Source organism: Falco cherrug, chromosome 8 (genome assembly GCF_023634085.1).
Source record: "Falco cherrug isolate bFalChe1 chromosome 8, bFalChe1.pri, whole genome shotgun sequence".
Lineage (NCBI taxonomy): Eukaryota > Metazoa > Chordata > Aves > Falconiformes > Falconidae > Falco > Falco cherrug.
In genome coordinates, this window is record NC_073704.1 from 11,889,794 (window position 1) to 11,902,487 (window position 12,694).

Below are 12,694 nucleotides of genomic sequence, written 5' to 3' on the forward strand. Positions count from 1 at the left end.
CCACCTTTAGCTCAGACACCAGAAGGGAGAGGTGCAGATCCGCTGGCCGAGGTGAAGCGGATCGGCAGCAGAAGTACCGTCTGCAGTAGCAGGCTTAGGAACGGTCTGGGCACTAGGAAAAGGGAGGGTAGGAGTTATCAGTCAGGTAGCTCTTTGTGATGGGTTTGGCTGAGGCAGAGTTAACTTTCTTCACAGTAGCTGGTATGGGGCTGTGCTCTGGGTTTGTGCCGGGAACGGTGCTGACAATTCAGGGGTGTTTTCGTTACCCCTGAGCAGCGCTCACACAGAGCCCCGGCCTTTTCTGCCCCTGCCCCAGCCCACCGGCGAGCAGGCGGGGGGGCACAGGACGCTGGGAGGGGGCACAGCCGGGACAGCTGACCCCGACTGACCAAAGGGACACCCCATTCCATATGGTGTCATGCTCAGCGTGTAAAGCTGGGGAAGGAGAAGGAAGGGGGGACATTCTGAGTGGTGGCGTTTGTCTTCCCCACAGTCACCGTTCCACGCGATGGAGCCCGGCTGTGCTGGGGATGGCTGAGCCCCTGCCCGCCCAGGGGGAGTGGTGAGTGAGTGAGTGAGTGAGTGAGTGAGTGAGTGAGTGAGTGAGTGAGTGCCGCCTTTGGCTGTGCCTGCGTGCATGGCTCTTGGTTTGCTTATTGAACTGTCTTTATTTCAGCCTGCAGGACTTCTCACTTCTACTCTTCTGATTCTCTCCCCCATCCCACCGAGGGGGAGTGGGGCTTAGTTACTGGCTGGGGCTAAACCATGACACACCTGATGCAGTTGGAGATGGCGGAAAACTACAAGACTCATGGTGAAATGGAGTATAAAGGAAGGAGATTATTGCTGGGAGTTAGTTGACCAGGAGACAGAGACACAGAGGAGAGGCTACAGGAAGCAAGAAGAATCCTCCAGGGCACTAGCAAGAAGGATATAACAAAGAATTGAAGAGTTACCAAGAAGTAATGATAGAGCTTTGTCTTCAGTTTGTTTGTTTGGTTTTTTTTCCCGTTGTAATTGTATTTCTCTTTCTGCATGTTTTACATTTTTGTGGCTGGCAGCAGTAACATGGCAAAACATGTAGTCTTGACTTCTTTACTGCTGATATGCTTAGTTAATGTGCAATTTGTTACACAGTTATTACTAAAAATAATTGCAAGATGGAACAAATACTGATTTTATAGTAACCACAATGAAAACGAACAGGAACTTAGTTTTAGGAAATGAGACAAGGTTTCAAAGCAAGATGTTTCTGTTTAGGCAATCTGGCTTGTTTTACATGAGGATCTTCTCTCTGAGAACGTACCCCATGGCACCTCCAATCTTCTGAAAGCAAGACGAATAACAAGTTTTCTCACAAAGAGAGATTCTGCAACGTTCCGTAGATGGGAGTATACTTCTAGATGGCTTTGAATTCCAAAGAGGTAAACTGAAGAAATTTATCGTAAATGCCCCTTTCTGCAGGTTAGAAAATGGATCCCCTGTTTTTGGTGTCACACAGAATAGTGTAAGACCTGACCTTTTAATGACTTTTTTCAATTCAGTTGAATAATTTCTACTCAGGGTTTATTTACTTCTGCAATGTCTTGCTTAATTTGATTTGCGAATCTTTCTATTATTTTTTTGTTTAAAAGTCACGGTTTTTAATTTCAGTTTTTCAAATGCCTCAGCCGTCACTTCTGTTATCCTTGACATTTCTGTGTCACCATAATATGAACTGCTGCAGTGGGAAACATAATCCTCTAATCTGGCTAGCTCAGATGCATTGTTCATATAGAGACATTTTGTCGTTCAGTGTATTTATTAACAGCTCTGAGCACTCTGTTCGTCTGGCATCTGCATTTGGAACAGTTTTATTAACGGAAACTGTAGTCAAACCAAAAAAATAAAAATAAGCTTATGCCTATGACTTATTCCACTAACTGGAATAACAGTGCTGGTTCATATGGTTATAGGATTCAGTGCTGTACCTTTTGGTTCAAGAAGCTGTAAGACAGACATACACGTATATATATATACACACATCTGTGTGTATATACATGTATGTGTGTATATATATATGTACAGATCACCAGTAAATCTTTTATTGAAAGGACAGATCTGAATATTAATCCAAACTTTCCTAACTTTTCTGGGTAACCCTACAAATCATTTGTGATATCCGTTCAAGAAAGCAAACTATTTTGGCAGTTTCAGCTTTTCAGATGAGTGTTCAGTTTTCTGTAGAAAGAGATTTTTTTCCATTATATTTTTTCAGAACCTCAGTTTTAGGACATGGAACATTTTTGTCCAGTCTTAGTATTTAATTACTTTATTTCTCATCTATTACTTCCAAAGCTTTCCCGAGTTTGCTGTCCCTGGGTACCCTAACCGTGAGCCTAATGTAACAGTTTTACTCAGGTCTAGCATACAGAGACATTGGGACACTGAGGTTTGTCACTGGTTTGGTGGGCTATGTGTTTCAATAGCATCTTCTTTTCAAAAGCGCAATAATTTTGTGCCTTTTCTGTCATTTCAATGATGTTATACAAAACTGCCTGCAGGAGGTACTTTCAGGAATGGTGCCTGAGTTATTAGTCGATTGATGAATAGTTTGCTAATGGCCACTGCTGAAGTCAGAAAACTGGTCCAGATGAGTTTGCAGGAAAACTGATCTTCCACTTAGGCTTTTTTCTGAAGGCTAAAAAGGACACATAACAAAGAGTTTAATATTTAATATAATATAAACTTAAATAATATTGTAAATAAATTTGTAAAAATAATATAAGCTGACTGTGGAAAAAGGTAAGTTTATAACATGCAATTGTTTTGAAGAAAGAAAAACTATTTTTCTCAAAAGTTATTAGGAAGCCCTTTGATATTGTAACACCATGCTCTTGGTGACACAAATCAGTGCTAGCTGGTTTCACCCTTTATTGACAATGACGTTTTGGATTTGGCAGTGTACGGAGAACTGTTTTCAGCTGAAGTTGTTTGCACAGTCTCTGAATGAAGCTATTGTAAAGAAAAAAATTTCATCGGAAGGCTACTGAGCGTTGCACTGAAATCACAGAAGTATCTGTGTATACTGCAACATAACATGCTACAAAAAACCCCACCACCAACACACACCCAAACAAAAAAAACCCCAAACCAAAACCAAACAAGGAAATGACTGCAAAAAGGTATATTTTGACAACCTCAGAAATAAAGAGAGTCTTCACTGACAGTTTTGCCATTGCACTGTTACCGGGGGCTCTTGCCCCACAAATTCAAGACATCTGTCTTGTATCCTTGAATTGGTATCAGTTTCAAATTATTCTTTGTTGCTATCACGCCTCTTGAACTTCCTTCTCTCTTCAACTCACGATCTCTCCATAATTTTTCGCCGGTTTACCCACCTTTGCCTCTTTCCGTATCTCTATGCTATTCCCTCCGTATGCTAGACTGGCAATGCCAACCTTGCACATAGGTATTTGTTACCCTCTCCGTCATCTTCCCTACTTAAATTTTCTCGAAAAGCTGTACATCAGTGCTTCTAATACAAATCCTGAGATTTTTGAGAGTCCTGTGACATCTGTAAAAACTAAAAATAGGTGGCTGTACATGCATACATCTTCAGTTTACTAATATATTGCTAAAGGCAACTTTGTACAAAATGAAAAACCAACAACTACTTCAGATACACAGAAAGACTTAGGTAAATATGTTAGCTTTCAGATATTTCCTCTCACAGCAAATTAACACTCAATATAGTTACAGTGTGAAATTCACTGGGTCCGAGTACTCAGCGCTTGTCCATTGTAGTTATCATTTCTGTTCCCACTGACCCTTTCTAGGGAGTCATTGAGCCCAGTGTAATAATTTGCTGCAAATAGCCTTTATTCAAATGAGGAATTGCTCACGAGAATTATGAATTCACATAGTGATACCTCTTACAGGATTAGATCTAATAAAATGTCACCTGATACAATTTCTTATGGAAATGAGTTTTCTAGACCATTTCTCTCTTTCTAGTTGCGCTGTTACCTCTGCTGCCGCCATATTCCAAAGAAATTTATTGTTATTTTCATTTCTTTAATTTACACAAAATGTTTACTGAACATAATTGTTATGGCAAAGTCTCTTTTTTCAGGGCAAAGAGAATTGTGCACGAATAATTCAGTCTATTGAGTTATTCACAACCATTGTGTTTGCGCCCTACTGACACTGTATTTTTCTCTGAAAAATATTGGAAATTATTTTCACTGATGGGAAATAATGAGTCAATGAGATAAGAGACACTGGATTCAGTAAGCTCAATGCAAATTATTGTAGAAAGTTTTTAAAGTGTCTGTCCATAAAATATCAGTGGTTGTTTTTTTCTTCCTCAAGGTTACTTTGAAAGCAAATATTTTGAGGCTGCCATAGACTTTTGGTTACTCTGAGAGCCAGTGAAGAAAGAAAATAAAAAATCCAGAGTAAGAGACAAGTAAGCAATGGTAATGACTAGAAAAATCCATGAGAAATGCAGTCAGTTCTGCAGATTTCAGGTAAGCTGGTGCAGAGTTTTCAAGTCTGCTCACGTCAAATGGGAACTTTGGGTCTTAGAGACCCTGATGGGTTTTTTGGATAAAAGGGGAAACAAAAGCATTGCCAGCTTTTGCTCTTTCACTCTGGCAATCTGCAAGAGCAAATGTTTCATGCCAGTCAGCGACAATTCCTGTAATGCAGTTAAAATGCAAAGGCCTAAGTGAGCCCACTGGTCACTGTGACCATCCTCTGGAGCTTTCAGTTTTGGCTAATGCGAATGTGGGCACTGCTAGAATTTGGTCCCATCAGTGTCACACTGAGCTCTACTTGTCACAGTGTCAATGTCCTAAGGCCCGTTTTTCCATCCTAAATCCCTTTTCTGTATGAACAAATGCCTCTCAATGATTTTGGCTAAAGTTTGCCTGTGTGGTCTTGCTCCATGAGCAACTCACATTTCTCTGCTCTTGAACAGTTTGGTTCATTCAGGGCACAAAATCTGAATAAATTTCAATTATTTTTTTCTTGGATTAGTAAAGCATAAATTGCTTTAAAATATACCAGCTATTAACTTTGAATTCTAGTTAATTGTACTTTGGTCTTTATTTTACTACCGACTCATAAAGTTAATGGACTACATTCCTATCTTGGTTTGACAGCATATAAAACCTGAGTATTAAATGGAAACTAAGGTTTTAGAGTGAGATTCCTTGATAACAGAATGGTTTTTATTTTGGTGAAGAGAGTATCCCTAGGGAAGCCGATTAGGGAGGAAATTGTTAGACGTGAGAGAAATACTGTTCATTTTCCTGCATTGCCTACCAGAGCAACATTTCTGGTTGTGATCACTGCAATAGATTCATGTGCAAAGATATTTTGTGGTGTGAAATCTTTATTTCCATCTGATTACCATTTCTCTCCTCTTTGTAGCCTTTAAAAAAAATAAATATCAAAACCGATGAGAATCAAACTACAGAACATGGGAGAAGCGGAAAGTATACTGCTTCTACCAATTCCCTGACAAATGAGATGCTGTGCTCTTGAGTCTTTATTTTTCAGACATAGACTGTGAGAACAGCCAGAGAACAGCCTGAATCTATTCTTGTGTCAGTTACTTTAGTGAAAATGGAAAATAGTGGTGCTGCAGCCTGTGAGTATCCTTGAAACAGTCAAGAGCTGCAAACGTACAAGACATTCTGTTCAGCGCAGCTGGTTTAAGTACGCACACCATCTCCTGAAAACTGCTCTGCCCAGCTCAGTAATTTTCTTCCCTCTGTGAGGGGATGTTATAGAGGGTTGTTTATTACAAACTTTAATAGAATTGAAAGCCAAAGCATATAGACACCTTGTATTGGAGATGGCCTTACGATGAAAGTGAACAGAATGCCTTGGTTTTGGGATATGTGAATATAGACTTCTGCAGTCAGTGAGCAGTGTAACAAGTGAACAACAAGAAATACCACAGTTCTCCAGACAGAAAAAACCATACAAAATACACAAAACCCAGGCAATTTAACTCACCCTTCTGACTTCCAAACTACTGCTGTTCCTTTACAATACCAGGCTGCATATGAATAAAAGAAATTATCCTGCCATTAAGCAATTTATCACAGCTCATGTTTAAAAATGACATCGGTACGAACAGGCAGATGTGAAGTGCAGGTACTGCTGCAAGTCTTATGATTGTGTTGCATGACCATAGCATTTTCTGCGGCTGGAGTTCATTTTTCTTAACAAGGACTGCAAGCACAATGCGAAATGCTTACAAAGCTTGTTGGCAATCTTGTCCTTATGCACACTCTGATCATTCTCTTGGTAGTTTTCTGAAGTCAGGTGTGTTGGGTATGAAACTCTTACGGCCTTTCAGAAGCCCTGTCTCAGTAACAAAGCAACTGTGATTTTCCTGGTTAGAAGCTGAAGTCGAGTCACATAGTGAGCAATAGCCAGCTGAATTAACACTTGGGCTACTAGTGCCTAGAACTTACAATTTTGTTCAAGGAATAGTCTCCTAAGGATCAGTAAAAAAGCCATTCTTGACAATGTTTCTGACAATAAAAAGTAGGAGGGCAGATAGAGTCTCTTCTCAAAAAAATTTTCAGTGCAGATTCAACCCACACCTTGAAGTTCAAATTAAGTCCATGGGTGTTTCCAATGTCTTAGGTACTTAAATTCTGTAATCGTAGATCCATGAAAGACAATTTTAGGATACCCTCACCGGAATGAAAATCTCATCTTTGAAAGCTCAAACATCTTTGGCCTCAGCTTGATTCTTTTCTCCAAAGCTTTTTCTGTCTGCTGCAGAATATTAAAAGCTGTACAAAGAATATGCATAGAGTGTACAATAGATTAAGCATAGTTATGCAGTGGTTGAGTTTGAGAGCTATGCTCAGTCTTTTAATCTGTCTGCTTTCAGCATTGTGAAAGACCATCCTCCACAATAATCTCTCAAAAGTGCTTTATCTGATGCTGACACTCAGTGCTCGCTCATACAAACAGTGCTAATATCTTTGGCTAAACTAATAGTTGGCAAGTTCCATTTTGCATGCAAGTTCTCTACTGTATATAGAGCAGGTGGGGTGGGGGGGTGTGTGCCTGCCTCAAACATGCTTGGTCGCTCAAGAAATATTGAACCAGTCCAAAAAGTTCCTGTTCTCAAATTAAAAAAAATATAATAGTTTTGAACCCTACCCCAGTGGCATGCAAGAGTTTTGCTGAATATAACTCCTGCATACACACACCTGTCATGTCCCGAAGCAGTGCATAAATGCATTTAAAAATTGTATACAACCTTCTAGCTATGAAGAATGGATTTTAAGCATAAGATTTCTGATTGGAAAGTTCTTACGAGGACTTCATTTATGGCAAAGAGGAATTTTATGTATGAGAACATTTTTTCTTCTCTAGTAGGATATATTTGCTATTTTAAATAAAGGCCATTGTGAAAGGACTACAATCAGTTGGAGTGATTATAAGAAATAAGACCTTTTTTTTTCAAAACAAAACAACCAAACAAAACATATAGGATGTGTTTATAAACTGTCAGCAGCTTTTGAAATACTGAATAGTTCATGGTGGATTCATCTGTGTGTTAACATTAGGCCAAATTCTCTGCTTGTGTCAGGGAATGAAGGATTCCTGAGACTTTTGGCTTATTATGGGTTGTAATACTTATTATGGGTTGTAATACTGCTTACTGAAGTGCCTATATTTATATATATGCTTTAAACCAGGGATTTTACTAGACCAGTAAGGGTTTTGAAAATAGTAAAAATAAATTATGTTCTTGAGGGTCTAGCCCATTCCTTCTTCTTGAGGATATTATCTCAGTGGTACTTACTGCTGTTTGAAAATCAAATATGGTTTGTATAAGTCATCAGAAATTCTGTTCTGAATAAGGAAATGGGGGGCAACCCATGGAATAAGAACAAGGGTTTTTGTGTAGTCAGTTTTAAATGTAGCTAGCCTCACTGCATGGTTCTATAGTAGAGGGAAATGGAGGTTAAATTAGACTTTCAGAAATTAGGCCAAGGTCCAGACATTCCACTGTTTAGCTGAACTCAGATTTAAGGTTTATACATCCGGCAGTGACTTGTACTTCAATTGAGACCTACACTGTACCTGTTTGGAGAACTGGGATTTTTGTTCCATCTTTATTTGGTTGTTTCTTACAACTGTGTATCTTGAAAGTACCTACATGGCTTTAAAATTGTCCTAACTCAATTAATTGTAATAACGGTGAAATGAAACTATATGAAACGGAACAAGGACATCAGATAGCTCAGATAGCACTGTATTTTTGGAGCACTTCATCCTTTTTATAACATTGCATGCTTTCCTTTCTTTCCTTTATAGCTGACAGGTGTCTGTTCTGCTTTAGTCTGTAATACATCTTCTGAGGCACAGTGTTGCAAAGATATCCTGCTTCTCTAGATATTTGAGGTCAAAGACAGTACTTATCAAACATGCTAATGAAAACACCTTCAAACCAGTTTAGTATGTAAGTACATTTCAGCAAGAGGAAAATGTTACTCAGCAACAACAGTTTTCACGTAGAATGCAATGCAAGACAGTTCATGTATCTACAGCACAAATTTATGAAATGGACTGAGTTAAGGCACATAGAAGAATTGCATTTTGCTGTGGCAGTGAGTATCGAACAGCCCTTTCATGTAATTTGCATTTGTAATTCTTAGAATATTAGATGTGGGAAATGTTCCTGTTGTTCGGTTACATTTAACATGGCAAATAGGTTCTGGCAAAGCAGAGCTGCCCCATTCAATACTAAAATTAACTTTTTGCAGAGTATCAAGGTGCTGATAGTAAATTGGGACTGCTCAATCTAACGCATAATTAAGAACTGTAATGCTATGAATTGTATACAATTGGCTGTATATGAATTGGCTGCTGGAGGGCAGCTCTGCAGAGAAGGACCTGTGCGTGCTGGTGCACAGCAAGGTGCCCGTGAGCCAGCAGTGTGCCCTGTGGCCAAGAAGGCCGATGGCACCCTGAGGGGCATGAGGAGGAGCGAGGCCAGCAGGGGAGGGAGGTGATCTCCCCCTCTGCCCTGCCCTGGTGAGGCTCATCTGGAGCGCTGTGCCCGGTGCTGGGCTCCCCGGTTCGGGAGAGACAGGGAACTGCTGCAGAGGGGCCGGCGGAGGCTACAGAGATGATGGGGGGAGTGGGGCATCTCCCTGGTGAGGAAAGGCTGAGGGAGCCGGGCCTGTTCAGCCTGGAGAAGAGAAGGCTGAGAGGGATCTTATCAGTGTACACAAATCCCTTAAGGGCAGCGGCAGGAGGATGGGGACAGGCTCTTTTCAGCGGTGCCCAGCGGCAGGACAAGGGGCAACGGGCGCAAACTGCAACACAAGAAGTTCCATCTGAATGTGAGGAAGCACTTCTTTACCCTGAGGGTGACAGAGCGCTGGGACAGGCTGCCCAGAGAGGCTGTGGGGTCTGCTTCTCTGGAGACATTCAAAACCCACCTGACACAACTCTGTGCAACCTGCTCTGGGATAACCTGCTTTAGCAGGGGTTGGACTGGATGGTCTCCAGAGGCCCCTTTCAACCCTGACAATTCTGTGATTCTGTGAATAAATAACTTGCTCAAATGTATACCATAACGAAGGTATAGCTCATTAGTGTTTGCCTACCTTTGTTTATATTGTTAAGATTAACAACAGTCTAAGCAACATTGCCAACACTACAAAATCCTAAATATTTCTGAGTGAGGATTGAGAAAATACTACATGTAAAGTACTTCCTGGATAATCTGTGTGGATAAAATATTATCTACAAGTGGAAAATGTAGCTTTTTGCAATTTTTTAATCTCCTCGCTAATGTCTCTGCCTGGTGCATCTCGGTGCACTGAGCTGGGCTGCATGGTTCAGTGCGTGAGGAAAGCAAACAACCATTTCAGGGAGGAGAGAATAGCACGTGGTCTCCCTGTCATGGTGCTGTAATACTTACCATATGTCTGTCAAACACTGAGAAATAAAAGAACTCCCAATAGCTCTTCCTGGATGATCATACAGCACTAGCTGGAATTTAGTCTAAAGAAAGTGCTTCTCATGCTGCATAAGGAAGTGTGATCATCCCATCAAAACATGAGAGAATATTATTAATCTGTATTAAAAAGAATAATGAAATGGAGTATGATATCCTGCCAGCTGTGGTTTAGAATTCTCCCTTCTTTCATTTGAATTCCGAAGCAGGAAAACCCATAATTGGTGCAGGGCGTGGAAGTGATGGAGAAGGAAGTAATTGAAAAGTGTTTTTTCATTTCCCAAATCTGAAGGACCTGAGGGACCCGTTCAGTTCTTGGTTTAAGCAAGAGCAGCCACCTGACATGCTGTAGCTCTCCAGAGAATACAAGTCAAAAAAGTGGGAATAGAAGCACATGATCTTTTAATTTCATTTTGATCTTCAGCATATAATAGTTTACTAATTTAGGGATATTTCTTCCATGCCTTGTATTAGACAAGCTACATGGGCACATGGAAGGTCTGATCCTGCATGTTCAGAAGGAACACTTTGTACACCTTTTGGTTGTAGCACTTTGTGGTTCTTAACTATCTTCTATGGCATTAAAACCGTTGAGAGAGCTTAGTGATTCTGGACCTATGCTGTGCACTTTGCAATCAAATGAAAATGGCTTTCAGGAATGGCAGCCAGTAGGAAATGTTGATACAGAAACTGTTTCCTGCACAAAAAGTCGTAACACCACTCCTCACCATATCTATGTTATGCATTTTAAAGTGCACTGACCAAATATTCCGAAGGGAAAGGGCATATGTTATTGCAGTCCTGGAGCAATACCAGAGTTAGAAGATTGATTTTATTTGGTATTTATTCAGCTGTTCTGGATTAAGTATATCGTTACTTTGCAACACTGCATTATGCAAAGCCCTGAGATCCCATATAGTCTCTATCAAAATATATATCTGTGTATGATTATATGCTTGAAATAAAGTCAAGATGTAATACCACAGGGCGACCTGACCTATGAACGTGTGCACCACAGAAATGCTTCAGGATCTCTGCACACAGTTTGTGAGACAGTTTGTTAGGTTTGGTGTTTTGTTACTCTCAAAGTTTAAGGATGGTGTATTTCTACTGCTGTGCCATAGCTTTTCTTCTAACAGGTTGATACCTGCTGAGATGCATATAAATGCCTGGTTAACGTGAGTCAGTGTCACCAGGTTTGGTCTGGACCACTGATGTGAAAAAGCGCTTTACAAACAGGGCCACTGAGCTCAACAGCTGTACAGGGTTCATCTATGTGAAGCAGTCACAGAGCAAGGGACCTACCACTTCAGAAATTAGCAGCCTTTCTCTTGAAGTTAAATATCCACGCCTAATTAAAAGGGCAATATAATTTTGTGGCAAAATCCCAGGGCAGGTAGGACAATGTAGGGGGTGGGGGGGAACCTGGAGGTGAATTTGAAAATCTGCTTAATGGTATTTGCACATATCAAATAGTTGCTAAAGCACATTAAAAGCCATTCATGTTCTAATATCCTTTTATAAGTCATCACAGCAGCTGTATATATATGAAGATGTACACCTGTGAGATTTTCAAACTCGATTAGAACTACCTGGATTAGAAGCTCGCTTAGAAGATCCTGGAATTACTGTCGGTAAGAGAAGCAAGTACCCTTTTGTCTCATTAAAAAATAAATAAATCACAGATGAGTGTTCCCCTTTCCTAATAAACTAAGCATTATGTTAACGCTCAGAACTATCAACATTTATTTCACTTTATTATTGCAAGAGAACACCAAATTAAGTTTTTGGATAAATTCTTTATTTGTATGTAATGGAATGACATGTAATCCATTACATTTATTATAATTCCAATGAGTAAAAGGTATGGGAGAAGACATTTATTTTGTGAGTATTTAAAAAGAGAATGTGATTCACTGAAATGTTGAAACAGAATGTAGGAGCTGATTAGACAGGCCTGCCACGTTGCCTAAATATCAACTTGAAGAACTCAAGGTATCTGGGGAGATGTAATGCTACTAATATTATTCGTGGCAATGTGGTAACTCAGAAATTAATACCATATCCACCACTAGTTTTCAAGTTTGGTATCACACCTTTATCTAGAGTATAATTCGTAAAAACAGCAGCAGAAGCAGCAACGCTCCGTCCACCAAAATCAACCACACCTACATCTACATAAACTTAAAAACATTTATCTTGAGCAAAATGTTTTCCCTTGATGAATAACTAGTGTAATCAGTTGTCTTTCATTTTAGTATTTTTAAATTCCACTCAAATCTGAGCTTCTGATATAAATTATTTAGATCAAGAAGTAAACCTGTGTTCCTAATGGATTACCTGTGGAACAGAGCATGCAGTAAAATGAATAATAGAGGGGAATTTTTAAAAATTGCAAACTGACCTTTGAAATGTCAGAATTTGGATGTTTCCTGTAATCAACATTCTGTGATAAATGAGAGCAGTAAATGTAAAGATCCTTGGTTCAGAGTGTGTGTAATTGAAATCCAATGAGAGATCGATGGCCTTTTGGTGACCTTTTCTGAAAAGGTCAAATGACAACATTTATGGGAAACTTTTCTTGTGCTTGGAGGATGATTATAAATGGATTTATTGCATTTCAGTGTTCTAGCTGTGGAGGAAAACCTACCTATATGTGTGAGTTCTGTACATTTATATGTGTATTTATGTAATTTTCAGTCA

The 12,694-nt window shown here is 39.8% G+C and overlaps 1 long non-coding RNA gene across 1 annotated transcript; it reads left to right on the forward strand.

Moving 5' to 3' along the window:
- The first annotated feature begins 1,405 nt into the window (after positions 1 to 1,405).
- On the forward strand, positions 1,406 to 11,715 carry LOC129736717 (uncharacterized). Its single transcript, XR_008733755.1, has 3 exons — positions 1,406 to 1,424; positions 2,943 to 4,511; positions 11,529 to 11,715. It is a non-coding gene; the product is annotated as an uncharacterized LOC129736717 (long non-coding RNA).
- Positions 11,716 to 12,694: the final 979 nt, after the last annotated feature.